The sequence below is a fragment of the Eschrichtius robustus genome, chromosome 20, assembly GCF_028021215.1.
Source record: "Eschrichtius robustus isolate mEscRob2 chromosome 20, mEscRob2.pri, whole genome shotgun sequence".
Lineage (NCBI taxonomy): Eukaryota > Metazoa > Chordata > Mammalia > Artiodactyla > Eschrichtiidae > Eschrichtius > Eschrichtius robustus.
The window spans coordinates 16,498,654-16,513,043 of NC_090843.1; the positions used below are offsets into that span (position 1 = coordinate 16,498,654).

Below are 14,390 nucleotides of genomic sequence, written 5' to 3' on the forward strand. Positions count from 1 at the left end.
GGTTGGGGGTGATGGGTAAGAGGATCTCAAGGGGACTTAGGTAGGGGGTTCGGAGTGGCAGACTGGTGGGAAGCTCTGCCAGGGTTCCTATTTCTATTCCTTCCACCTGAGGCCCCTTTCCAGTCCTCTCATCCAAATGTCTCTCATTTCCAGGAGCTGAGACAGAGACAGAGAGATACCCAGAGACAGAGACGCCGAAGCACCAGCATCCCTCTCCGCTTCTGTCCCGCCCCACCGCTCTGACGGACATCCTCCATCAGCCAATGGCGCTCCCGATGTTCCTCGGAAGGGCCAATGAGAGACATAGGAGGGCGGAAGATTCCCCGCCCCCACTTCTAGGCTTGGTTGAGCCGTGCAGGTAGGTCCGGGGCTGGGGGAGCCGCCGTTGGCACTGGTGCCCGAGGGGGTGGGGGCACGAGTCGGTAGGGGTGATGGTGGGGAAGGGTAGGCGGCCCCGACCGCGGGAACCTGGGGGGGCGGCCCGGCCGGGAGGCGGGGGGCCGACGGGCCCGGGGAGCGGGCGCCGCCGAGGGCCCTGGAAGCGGCTGGGCTGGGGGAGCGGGGACGCGTGTGTGGGGCACAGGGACCCCCGCCCCGCGCCCACCCGCAGGCCTGGGCCCCAGGTTGCGGGCAGAGGGTCTGGGGGCCTGTTGCTCTGGGGGCGGGCTGGGCCGGGCCCGGGGCCGGGGGCGCCGAGCAGAGCCCGGGGCGCCAGGCCGAGCCGAGGTGGGACGGACCGACGCGGAGAGGAAGGGAAGCTGCATCCCTCGGGCCGCCCCCTCCTGAAGCGAGCCGGGGCAACGGCCGCAGGCGCCCCTGCCATGAGCCCACTCTCCCTTTCGCCCCCTCCCTAACAATGGGTTTGGGGCAGAAGGAGTCGCCCCACTGTGGGAAGGGGGGTAGGTTTGGGACTGGGGTCCAGGGTGGGGGGAGGGGTGGGAACTCGGGCTCTCCCCTTTCTCTTCGCCCCTTGGCTTTTGCGGTGGGGATCATGGAGGGGCTCTTAAGCCCTCCCGAGACTTGGGTCAAGAGTCAAACTCCCCCCTACCTTACCCCCCCTCAAAAAAAAATCCGACGAGCGGTAAGGAAAGTGATGCCAAGTCTTTGAAGCCGAAGTGACAAACGCATAGGAAGAACAAATCCACTCCAGAGGTTTTTATTTTTAATTTTTCTTAAAAATGAGGGTACTGTATATTCTTTGAATTTTTTGAAATTTAGTTTACAGAGGTGGGTGCTGTTATTTTTGTCCCTACTCGGGCAAGCCTCCATTTTAAGCGAAGCAGTAACTGGTTAAGCTGGAATTTTCATTCAGGCCTAGGACGTGGGCAAGGATCCTACAAGAGGTCATTTAATCCATCCTCCTACCTCCAGACAAACTTGCCTCCCTCCCATCCTCAAAATTAAGTTGTTTGGTTTGCTTTTAAAGATCTCTAAGAAAGAAGAGTCTTTTGTTTGTAGCACTTTAGTCAAGAATGGATTTTACTTTTCATGTAGAATGGGCTCTGCAACTTAAACTCAAGAAAATTTAGGACAATCAGAATGATCAGAGAGGTTTTAATTTATTAAATAAAACTAAACGTGGCAAGGGGCTTTTTAAAAAAAATTTATTTTATTTACTTATTTTTGGCTGTGTTGGGTCTTCGTTGTGGTACACGGGCTTCTCATTGCGGTGGCTTCTCTTGTTGCAGAGCACGGGCTCTAGGCGTGTAGGCTTCAGTAGTTGTGGCACGCAGGCTCAGTAGTTGTGGCTCATGGGCTCTAGAGCACAGGCTCAGTAGTTGTGGCACACGGGCTTAGTTGCTCCGCAGCATGTGGGATCTTCCCGGACTAGGGCTCAAACCCATGTCCCCTGCATTGGCAGGTGGATTCTTAACCCCTGGGCCACCAGGGAAGTCCCCGCAAGGGGGTTTTTTTAGGTGATCAGTGAACAAATCAGTTTTTAATAGTGTTTATGAAGTACCCTGGATAATCATTTTTCTATCTGGGAAAAATGGTTTTGGCTTTCTAATTATTTGATAAGCAATTTTATATTATCTAAAATATGTGTTATACATTTAATCCAATTTTATGGAAAAATATATTTCTACATACATACGGAGATACCTATACCACACACATTTGTCCTTTTCCAAAGGGGATGGTATTTTCTACATCTTTTCAAGATGGTGAGGCAAACAGTACTTCAAATCTCTGTCCAGATAGCTTAAACTATTTGCTTATTCTTTTTTATTTGCTTATTCTTGATTATTTTAAATCTAAATGAAAGTCCTCTCTTTCAGATACCTTCTTGAAACAAAAGATTTTCCTTCCTGCTCATACTTGGTGACTGGGGGATTACTACGACTCCCTTCTTGCTCATTTCTGAGTATCGTCTGAACTATTCCTGACACTATGAATGCTATTTGGATGCTTCTTAAGGTAAGATGTGTTTTATTTATTTTTTTAATTAAAGGCCTCATATTATTTCTTTTTCTTTACAATTGAGGATTTTCTAGTTCTTGAATTTGCAGTTCGTCAACCCTCTTACCCGACATTCCTTTCCCCTCAAAAAAACTGTTGTGTTTGCTTCCTAGGACTGATTAGTTACTCCTTACTTTGTATTGCTACTGTTCTTAATCATTGGTGTTAAAATATTAATGAAGTTCTCAAATTAATTTCCATGAAAATGATGTGTTTATTTTTTAATTTTAAATTATGACAACCCACATAGTTGTAAAATTCTGTTCCAATCTCAGTAGGATGGATTGGCAATTCAGACAGCCAGGTCCACTTTCAAACAGGTACTTTAGTGTCATAGGTGCTAGGGTGTGTCCCACTCTTGCAAATCTGTAGCTGATTCATGTGTTACAAAAGATGTGTCACTAGCCATTTATTTACTCCGAAACTTCATTTAGTATGTTAGAACATTCTAAGACCTGTTCGTTTATGTGTATAGCTCTGTTGGAGAGTTCTCCTGCTATTCCCTGGTCCTTTGCATGCGAATTTACACCATTTTTCTCAACAGGTAGCACTTTGTGCCATGTTTCATCTCACAAGATGCACCTCTTTGGGGGCAGTGTGGGCAGATGATCTTTACATTAAAAAGCTTTCAGTGATGTGGTGGTTCTCCAGTCTCTTGGCTACTTCAAGTTCTTGTACATATATGTCTCCATTAGGACTAAGCAGAGGACAAAGCTTCAGATACACGTAGGGAGGAAAATGGGAGGAAGGATGGGGAAAGATAAGGAGTGATGGAAGACCCCCACCAGCTTCATGGGGTGGCACAGGTTGCTTCCTTCAGAGCTAAATACTAGTGTAGTTAAGATTGTTGTCTGGTAATCTGTCCTGTGGAATTCCAAATTAATGCAGTGAATAAATCAGATATTAATGCAGTCTGTGTAAACTAAATATTTGGATTGTGGGAAATCTTTAGGTAAATGTAGACTGAGTTCTCATCTTCATTTATGTTGCAGCTGCTATTGTTGGATGAGGAGTGCTTATAGTAGTATAAAGGAAGCCAGAGAGATACAGTTTTTCTAGCCAGTCTCCCTGTAGAGTTGGAGGGGTTGCATGGGAAACCCAGCCAGAAGTCCTGAACCTATAGGAACTGGAGGACCTTGTACAAGAATATTTCTCTTTGGTATTGAGTGTTTAGTGCCACGACCTGGTGGCATTTGTTGCCTTTAGGAAGCAGGCAAGGGGATATCCACAGGTTCTAGTTCCGTAGAAACCCAAGGAACTGGGGATCAATATATTAGATTTTTATTTTACAGTTTTAACTAATGGATTAGATACATAGAGGCCTGCTTTTTAAGATCTATATATCTATAGATATAGATTAGATATCTATATATCTATATATATGACATTTTACCTCTAAATCTCTGAACCTGGGCAAGTTCTACACTAACCCTTGAAGTTGCACCAAAGCCCTCTGGAATGACAGGAATACAGAGTGAAGTCAGTACTCCATACTGTGTGTTAACACCTGTTAACTACTTAAGAATGTAGTTATGTGACTGCCTTAATTTAACCCTTTGCTCAGTGGAAGACCTCTTCTGAGTCTAAACAAATTTTTTATTTGCTAACATTTTCCTCTTCCTTTTATGACTTAAGAAAAACCCTTAAAAACTGTAGTGTGATCTGGGCAGGGGAAAAAGGCACTTTTTTGGGGGGGATGGGAAAAGGATAACATTGAACTTGGCAGGATGGAAAATAAAAAAGAGGGAGGGAGCTTTATTCTCTTTTTCATTTGTGAATACCTTTAAAATGTTTCTGAGATGTGTTTTCAGATTGCAACTGCTTATTTTTAAGTCAAAAAAAAAAAAAGGTAGGCTAATTAAAATGTATACTTTGGAGCCAAAATATTTATTTTCTTTAGTTCTTACACTTTGTTTCTGATTATCTTATTTCAGAATGAACTCTAGTTCTATAAGGCATTACTTAAACATCAGACCTCATTATGTGCTTATTTCTTTTCCCAGGCTTATAGAAAATAGTACCAATACTCACCCTTTTCAAGAATCAAAGTACAAAAAGAAACATAAATAACAAAGGAAAAATAACTCCAAACAAAAACTCCTCAATTTAAGGCACTCTTTTTTTTTTTTTTTTTGCATTTTTAAAATTTATTTATTTATTTACTTATTTATTTTATTTTTTGCTGTGTTGGGTCTTCGTTTCTGTGCGAGGGCTTTCTCTAGTTGTGGCAAGTGGGGGCCATTCTTCATCGCGGTGCGCGGGCCTCTCACTATCGCGGCCTCTCTTGTTGCGGAGCACAGGCTACAGACGCGCAGGCTCAGTAGTTGTGGCTCACGGGCCCAGTAGCTCCGCGGCATGTGGGATTTTCCCAGACCAGGGCTCGAACCCGTGTCCCCTGCATTGGCAGGCAGATTCTCAACCACTGCGCCACCAGGGAAGCCCAAGGCACTCTTTTTTTTAAAAAAAAAACAAAAAACAAAAAAACAATTATTTATTTATTTCGGTTGCTCCGGGTCTTAGTTGTGGCATGCCTGCAGGATCTAGTTCCCCGACCAGGGATTGAACCTGGGCCCCCTGCATTGGGAGTGAGGAGTCTTATCCTCTGGACCACCAGGGAAGTCCCTAAGGCACTCTTGTTAATTAGTTCCCATGGAGTTATTTACCCCTTTCTCTATATCAGGGGTCTGCAGCTTTTTTATTGCTAGCCATGACTAAGCAGTATCAGTGATGTTTGGTGTTTTTATGTACAGTTGTCAGGGTTAGGGTATGTGTGAGATGGGAGAAGAACGGAGGAGGAGGAGGAGAATTGGGTGAGTTGGAGAAAAGATCAAAGTGAAGATGAGATGGAGAGAAGAGATACAAGGTTTTTGGTGTGTGATATGGTGCCACCATCAGTTGTCTCAGGTAGCTCTCAGGGACTGCTGGTTGCCTGTGTGCTAGTGCCTTGTGTGCTAGACTGAGCTATGATGAAAGCAAGTAAAAAGTATTCTTGACAAACAAAAGGACATAATTAAAATATGATTCAATAGGATATGGAAAGATCTCCAGGATAAACGTTTAGGCGATAAAAGCAAGATGCAGAAACGTGTGTCTGATATGTTACCCTTTGTGTTTTTTGAAAAAAAAGAAGGGAGAAAAGAAAATTTGTATTGGCTTGTTGTATATGCATTAAAAAACACTTCAGAAGAATAAACAAGAAAATGGTGACATCGGTTACCTGTTAAGTCTAGAAACTGGTCAGGTAGAGGACAGAGTGGGAAGGAGACTTCTTGCTGTATTATATTTTTTTTCACACTTTCCGATGTTTGTATCAAAATCAAAAAATACAAAAAAGTTTTTAAAAACTTCCAATCCTTACATCTTTTCTTCTTCTGTGTCTGGAAGTCAGAGAAATGTCAAGGAGCCACAAATGAGAGGGCAATAGCTCTTGAACAGTGGTTGAAGGGATGCATATACAAAGGGTACTGTAATCTAGGGCACATTTTCTCCTGGGATCTTGAAGAATTTCAAATTTGTAGGTTTATATTTCTAGTATTGAATTGCAAGGTCAGGCATTAAAAAATTTCACTTGCTCTTAAAGTTAGTAAAAAAAAGATTTTCATTGTTTATTCCCTCCAGTTGGCAATTAGATACACTATCACATTCTTGGTTATGTGATGTGGGGCAATTTTAAGAAATTTAAAAATCTCTCGGAGGTTCAGGGTCCTCCTTTGTACTGGAAATGAAATTAGCATTTACTTCAGAGGATCTTTGTGTATATTATATCTGCGATTTGGCTTAGTGAACTACTACTGCTTTAAAGTAATTACTAAACATAATAGTTCCTTGTAGCTAGTGGTCATAGTGGGGGGATCTGCCTGATGTTGGGCAAGTGTCTCATCCTCTTAGAGACTTGGTGTCCTTACCTGTGAAAAGTGTATAATTGTAGTACCTCGATCCTACGGTGGATTTTGTAAGGACTAAATGAGCTTGTTGATGCGAAGTGCTTAGAATGACACTTGGTATGTGCTCAGTAAACACAAGCTGCTAATTTTCTTCATGACATCTGTTTGCTAGGGCTGCCATAACCAAGTGCCACAAACTAAGTGGCTTAAACAACAGAAATGTATTGTCTCTCAGTTCTGGAGGCGAGAAGTCTGAGGGCAGGGGCATGCTCCATCTGAAGGTGCTGGGCAGGATCTCTTCCAGGTCTCTCCTCTAGCATCTGGTAGGTCCTCGGCTTGTGGCAGCATAGCTCCAGTCTGTACACAGAGTTCTCTGTGTGTGTGTGTCTTTTTTGTTCAAAAATTCTCCTTTTTAAAAGGACAGCAGTCGTACTGGATTAGGGCCCATCCTAATGAGCTCATTTTAACTTGATTACCTCTGTAAAGACTCTTTCTCCAACTAAGGTCACATTCTGAGGTACTAGGGGTTAGTAGTACAAAATATCTTCTTCGTGGGGGACAAAATTCAACCCATGACAACATCCATTAGCCTCATCAGCCCTGTAGACTAACGTTACTCATCATGGGTAGCAGACCGTCAACACCTACACACAGGAAGTGAAAATTTTGGTGCAAATTGGTCATATGATTTAAAGAAGTAGATTATTTCTTTAGGTGTCTCATGCATTTGTCTCCTTAATTTTTTTAATTAATTTTTATTGAAGTATAGTTGATTTACAATGTTGTATTAGTTTCTGGTGTACAGCAAAGTGATATATAACTGAATCACTTTTTCAGATGCTTTTCCATTATTGTTTATTACAAGATATTGACTATAGTTCCCTGTGCTATACAGTAGGGCCTTGTTTATCTCATTTGTCTTTAATATATAGATTTTGTCATTGAAGCTTTAGATTTATATAAAATTGAAACTTTAGAAGGTGGTAATATTCTTTTTCTTTTAGCTATCAGTAAAATTCTGATTTGAAAAATTAAGGTCAGGATTACAGGCTGTTCTCCATGTCTCATCCTTTGTGGAAATTGATGAAACCTTGGGATTTCCTTACTACGTAAGAATTAAGCCCAGGTATCTCTCTCGAGGGGTTTGGGAGCTAAGGATACTCAGTAATGTGGAATTAACACATTCTCTGTGTGAATAAAGAGATGTTTTATGTTCAGTCAGATGCCGTACTTGAAGAAGCCGGCATGGTTATCCTCCAGCATTTAGCTTCTTTGGGGGGTTGACAGTATGGGTCATTCCAGAAATAGCAGGACCTTGAGGAAGTTCCTTCTCTGGCCTGACTGATTTGGCCCGCCCTCTGCCTCCATTCCCCTCCTATTTGCCTTTAGGGTAAAGTTCAACCTTTTTGATGTAGCATATAGACACATGATAATCTGGCTGCTGCTGACCTTTCTGTTTTGTTTTAAAATCTTACCTTTCTCAACTGGCCTGTATGTACCTTTGTTTGATGGTTTCCTCTCCTGAAACTAGTGTTACAACTTTAAAAGTTTACTTAGGTGAAAATTTTTCTAAAAGGTGCTTTTACATGCTTTTCTGCCTCTTTAAGAGGCACTCTGGGGAATTCCCTGGTGGTCCAGTGGTTAGGATTCCTCGCTGTCACTGCGGAGGGCCTGGGTTCGATCCCTGGTTGGGGAACTAAGATCCCACAAGCCACGCAGCCAAATTAAAAAAAAAAAAAAAAAAAAAGTGCTCTGAACAAAATTTTATTTTTTAATAATAATTCAAAATTACGGAAGATCTACACTATGCCCACCACTTATTGTACTGTGCTGAAATGTAACGTGCCTTTGGAGGCCGTAAAATAAACTGTATTCATGGAGTAGTGTGCACGTATTACATACTCTCGGACTAGTCTTCATTTTCTTTAGTCTGTGATTATCTACTTTCCTGATCTCCTACCTTAGTGTCCGGCTGTTACTGGCCTTGTTCCAGCCTCCAGAAACTCTCCCCTTTATTTTAATGCCTTCTTTCTGTGGTAGGTTAGGATATCAGCAAACTAAGCTTATATAAATTATTTGCCAAGGAAGAGTAAATAGATCTTTAACGATGGCTGGAGGGACTTTTCTATGGATAGGATAACATGAAGATGACAGCTTTTTGACAGTCTGGTGCAAAATGATGTGGTTTTGCCTGTGTGCATTTTACGGAGAGGAAGGGTCCATTGCTTTCATCCGATTTTTACAGTGGTCTGGAACTGCTTTAGATAAATATGTGTCATGAAATTGCTTTGTTAGTTGTCATCAGAGGCTAGTTCCCAAATTCCTTTTCCTGTGTCCCTATCCTGAAGTGAAGGAGTTCATGGTATTGGATAACTGTTCGGACTGTGGGCCGAGGGGCCATTTGACTAGGCCAGAGAGAGTGCTGACCAGGCTGAGGCAGAGCTGGGGAGAGAAGTCAAGCCGTGAGCGGGAGAGCAGCTCTGGGCATTGTTGGCTGGTTTGCTCCAGAGGACAATGGGAGTAGCCATAGTAAGTTCTGGAAGCTCAGAGAGTATATTCACGTACTTGACTTGAAGAAATGGAAAAATATTATCTTTTTAAAAAATTATCTTTCTATTCTGAACAGTCTAGTGATTTTAGTTTTTGCTAGATTTTTTTCTTGCTTAGAAATCATCTTGTGAAATGTTTGCAACCTAGATCATAATTTAATGAGACAGCTAGATAAGAGTGAAAACAGGAGTAAAAGAATCAAATAAAGAATAAAAATTAATGTTATAATTCTAAAAGCATCTTTAAAAAAAATTATTTATTTATTTGGTTGCACTGGGTCTTAGCTGCTGCAGGCAGGCTCCTTAGGTGTGGCAGGCGGGCTCTTTAGTTGCAGCTTGTGGGTTCCTTAGTTGCGGCTTGCCAGCTCCTTGTTTGTGGCACACGGGCTCCTTAGTTGTGGCATGCACGTGGGATCTAGTTCCCTGACCAGGGATCGAACCTGGGCCCCCTGCATTGGGAGCGCAGAGTCTTACCTACTGCACCACCAGGGAAGTCCCTCTAAAAGCATCTGACTGTGGGGGCTTCTTCAGAAGTGGAACATCTGCCTTGCTTACAAAGAAAACCTCTTTCCCCCAGTGACTTTGCCTCTTCGGTCATAGAGCACAGAGCCTGTCAGGGAAGGGACTCTTCTTGGGCCCAACACTGTCCCTGTATTTGTTTCTTCTTATACTAGGCCACCTCTCTGGTCTCTTGAGCTGTTTTCTTCCTCCTTGTTAGGGACCTCTGGCTGTCATTTGTACCTTTTCCCAACCCATTTTCACCCTCCCATTCCCTGTTGGCTCTTGTCCCTCAGCTTATAAACACACTCAAGTCTCTCGCTTTACGAACGCAAAACCCTTAAACTGCGACCACTGGTCCCTTTGCCAATGAAGTATTTGTAGCTTCTTCCTATGTGTTCTACTGTACCTGCCCTTACAGAGTCATCCCTTTCTGCCCTTTCTGCCCTTATCTTCTGAGGCCTCCTTGTGGTCTTTGACCGTTCTCCCCGGCTGTGGTGGTAGTGGTCCCTCCTGGCTTCCTGTCATCATTTCTGAAAGGCACTGTAGAGTCATGATACAGAACGTGGACTCTGCAGTGAGTCTCCTAGATTCAGATTTCAGCTCTGCACTTACTGTGTGCCTCTCTGTGCCTCAGTTACCTCACCTGAAAAATGCGAAAAATAATATTAAAAATAATGGCACTTAACATTACAGGTCTGTTGTGAGGAGGAAATGCATTAATACATGAAGAGCACATAGGTGAGTGCCTGGCACACAGTGCAGTACAGGTGATCTGAGTGCTGCCTCTTTCTGTCATCGCTGTCATCTCTGGCTGTTCTTTCTCAGTTTTCTTTGCAGACATTTTTTCTCTTTCAATCAGTGTTTGCCTTGCCTTGGCCTTCTCTCCTCCCAGCCTATGTAATTCCTGAGTGACATCTTAGATAAGTTTGTGTCTCACTCTGTAGGAGTCCCACATCCATATACTGATGATCTGCAAATGTGTTTTTCCCAGCGCTAAATGGTCTCCTCATATGACCATATGTTTCCTCCCCACGGCTTACCTGGCTTTCGAGGTGAAGTTCACACGCTTTTGCCAAGCACACAGGCCCTTGGCCCAGATCACTTCCTCTGCTCCTTCCTGAGCTCTCTGCGCTCAGCAGCGTTGAGCTGCTGTTTGTAGTTCCTTCTGTACACCTTGTTGCTCCTTTGCCCCTGGGCCTTCACACAAGCAGTTGCCACTGTTTAAAGTGACCTCCTGCCCTGTTCTAGAAACATACTTGTCCTAGTTCTTGAATAACAGTGAGGTGTAGTAACAGCAGTAACTAACGTGGAGAGCTTCCTGTGCACCCAGGCTTTGCCTTTGTGTGTGCATCCCTAGCACTTCTGTTGTACAGTGATTGCAGGTTTGCTTCTCCACGCAGCTCGTCTCCAAGTTCTTTGAGAGTAGGGGCTGTGTCCTGTCTTTCATCATCACTGCTTGCAAAGTGATGACATGTAGTAAATGTGTTGAATGAATGAATGGTCTGAGCACTGCACTGCCCAACCTGTGAAATGCATCTTTAAGAGGGTATCAGTGGGAAAGCTGAGTTAGTTACATCCATTCGCCAATCCTGGCCTTACCCTTTGGAACTATAGGACCCAATCTGTTTAGTGTGAGCAGCTTTGTAGCTTTGGAATAAGGGTTACAAAGAGGGTTTTGTTTTTTGTTTTTAAATCGTTCATTGAATGATGAAGGGCGCATAGGTGTTTTTGTTTTCTTATTTTTGCTTTTAAAAAAGAGAACCAGTGTGCTGACAACCCAGTGTCATCTGGCAACTAGAATGTTTTTACATTGTTGGAATAAAGTATAGGGACTTCCCTGGTGGTCCAGTGGTTAGGACTTGGCCCTTTCATTGCTGTGGCCCTGGGTTCAATCCCTGGTCAGGGAACTAAGATACAGAAAGCGCCCACGCGGTGCGGCCATAAAAAAAAATAACAGTAATAAAAATAAAGTATAGAGAAATGAATTTTATGCTTGTAATGTTCCATCCAGGTAGTAATTTGGCAGTGAACTGATTATAATTTAAACATTTTTTGTGACACTAATCATTAAACATTAGTGATCAGGTATCCCCTTTCTCCTTTCCCATCACAGCTCTGTTAAGTATGGGTTTAGACACATAATGTTTTATCTTTTATCACCGTGTATAAATTGCGTTTGTAGCAACAGCCCAGAGAATGGCAAGCTTTTAAGTGTAGTCTACGTGGTACTTTAATCTAGGTCTTGATCATGGTAGTAATTTTTTGGCCAGCAGGGGGAGCTGAAGTCACTGATATGTGACTCCATCTCAGCTGGTTTTCAGTTTGTCAAGGCCCAAAGAAAGTAAAAATGCCTTATTGACAAAGGTCATGATCAGAGTTCACAAAGAAGAAACACAAATGACCAAGAAGCATATAAGAAACATTTTTATTCTGATAAGTAATCAAAGGAATTCAGATAAAAATGATATACTACTTTTTTTTAGCCTATCAAATTGTCAATTGGACTGTATGGTCAAAGGTAGTGAGGGGGCAGTCTCTAAAACTGCTAGTGGAAGTGTGCATTGGGCCCAATTTTTCTGGAAGGTATTTTGGCAACATATGTCAAAAAACCTTAAACTGTCTTTTAACTCAGTAATTCCACTTCTAGGAATTTATCTTAAGGGGGAAAATATAGAGATATATAGAAAGATTTGTGACTAAAGATATTCATTGTAGCATTATACAAGTGAGAATTGGGAATAAACTTGAATGAGCAGTGAGATTAATGGGTAAATTATGGCGTATTTAAGGGTGAATTATTATACAGCCATAAAACAATATTTTTAAAGAACTTTTAATGTCTTAGAATGTTGGGTATATGATAAATGAAAAATTCAGGATATAGAGATATATAAGGATTCTAAATATATAAAAGATAAAGAAGATACACACATATATATATATATATATATATATATATATATATATATATATATATATTACACACATGGAACAATGCAAGAATTGGGGGCGCTGACCTCTGTGCAGTAGAAAATCCACATATAACTTTACAGTAGGCCCTCTGTATCTGCAGTTCCACATCCAGGGATTCAATTGAGCATTGCGTAGTATGTATTGATTGGAAAAAATCCGAGTATAAGTGGACCAGTTCAAACCTGTGTTGTTCAAGGGACAACTGTACATACATAGATAAAGGACTAAAAAGAACTATAGGGCTTCCCTGGTGGCGCAGTGGTTAAGAATCTGCCTGCCAATGCAGGGGACATGGGTTCGAGCCCTGGTCCGGGAAGATCCCACATGCCGCGGAGCAACTAAGCCCATGCGCCATAACTACTGACCAGTGCTCTAGAGCCTGCGAGCCACAACTGTTGAGCCCGCGAGCCTAGAGCCCGTGCTCTGCAACAAGAGAAACCACTGCTCTGCACAACTAGAGAAAGCCCGCGCGCAGTAACAAAGACCCAACGCAGCCAAAAATAAATAAAAATAAAAATAAATAAATTTTAAAAATTATAATAAAAATAACAAGAACTATACCAGCAAGCCTTACTGAGTCTGTTAGGGAGCTGTCAGCCAATTGTCATGTCTCAGTTGGCACCAAGGAATGTTTTGATGTGAGGCAATTATAAGATGTTAACCTCAGAAACTTAAGGCCTCACCTCAGATGTCACTTCTATCCTGTAGGAGCCCAGAATGGACTTAATATACATAAATTTGTATACTTCTTGAGTATTCTTAACCCTAAATACTGCTTGGTGATAACACGTTCTACAACTTTCTTTTTATCTTTTGTGGAAAAAAAGATCTACCTTTTCAAGTTTAAAAGCTTAATGTATTGTACCAAGATTTGGTGAATAAATTAGTATTTACCATATTGATACATTTTCTGATTTTGATCATAGTGCCCCTTGGCTTTCATGTTTCTCAGTTGAAGATGATTGATTTTAAAATGTAATCTCCAGTGACATCTCCTTCAGCCTCTTAGTCATTCCATTTACGTATACTTCTCTGGATCTTTGTCAGCACTGCTTTGCCTTTCTGGATTTATGGTAACCAATCATAACTGCATTTCAGATACAGCTAAATTATGATTTGTTAGAAGGATAGGAAAATATGTTCTATTCACAGTCTTTTCCTTGTTGGCAGTAGAATTTGCAATCCCTCCCCGCTTTGCATACAAAAATCACGTTGTCTTTAAGTAACATTCTGTAATTATTCAAAAATTTCTTTTTTAACTAGAAGCCATGCATCCTTTAGGTACAACTTAGATTTTTTTCCTGTAAATGCTTTACTTTTCATTTTTCCATGCTGCATGCTGTTAATACCTGCTGTTTTCCTGCCTGCAGTACTTTAGGAGCTTGTATCTCAGTGGGCTCTTAAGAGATAATTCAGAGTAAGAATCACCCTTTCAGTTAGGTCTGGTCTGGTGCTTAGAAAGCTTGACCTTATGTTAGTTGAAATGTGTCCCTCTGCAGTTTCCACTTTGGGCCTAATTTTGTCTACACAGGAACTGCCTGGAGCAACTCTAGTTTCTCTTCTGCTGGACAGCCCTGCAGATATTTAGACCCCTTTCATGCTTGCAAAGTATTCTCTAAACTGAAAATACATCCTAGTTTTTGCAAATGTTTCTCATTTGATATACTTAAAATTTTTCTCCACCTCTCAGTTCCCTTATTTTTCCAATTTAGTGCAGTATTTCGCTGTCAGGAAGCTCATCATTCCATCTGCAAAATGGGGAATTCTCTGTATACCTTTCATATAATTTATGAAAATGTTAAATATAGCATTTCTGAAACATTACCTAAGATCAATCGTCTGCTTATACTTCCCGGGGAAGTACCTCAGCGTCCGTCCACCCATAGTTTTCTATGTGTCATGCCCTGTGTAAACCTGCCCCCTTTGCGCAGTACACGGTGTGTCAGTCTCATAAACCACACCCCATCCACGGGAAGTATTCTCAACTCTGTGGCCACTCAGGCTTTTTAAAAATAGCCTTTTA

The 14,390-nt window shown here is 42.0% G+C and overlaps 1 protein-coding gene across 1 annotated transcript in view; it reads left to right on the forward strand.

Annotated features, from left to right (window-relative positions):
• Positions 1–1,131: 1,131 nt before the first annotated feature.
• KANSL1 (KAT8 regulatory NSL complex subunit 1) overlaps positions 1,132–14,390 on the forward strand; it is a 185,105-nt gene continuing 171,846 nt past the window's right edge. Inside the window, exons 1-2 of the mRNA XM_068530521.1 lie at positions 1,132–1,152; positions 2,280–2,418. The gene's annotated coding sequence lies outside the window, so the exon portion shown is untranslated. The remainder of the gene's footprint in view (positions 1,153–2,279; positions 2,419–14,390) is intronic.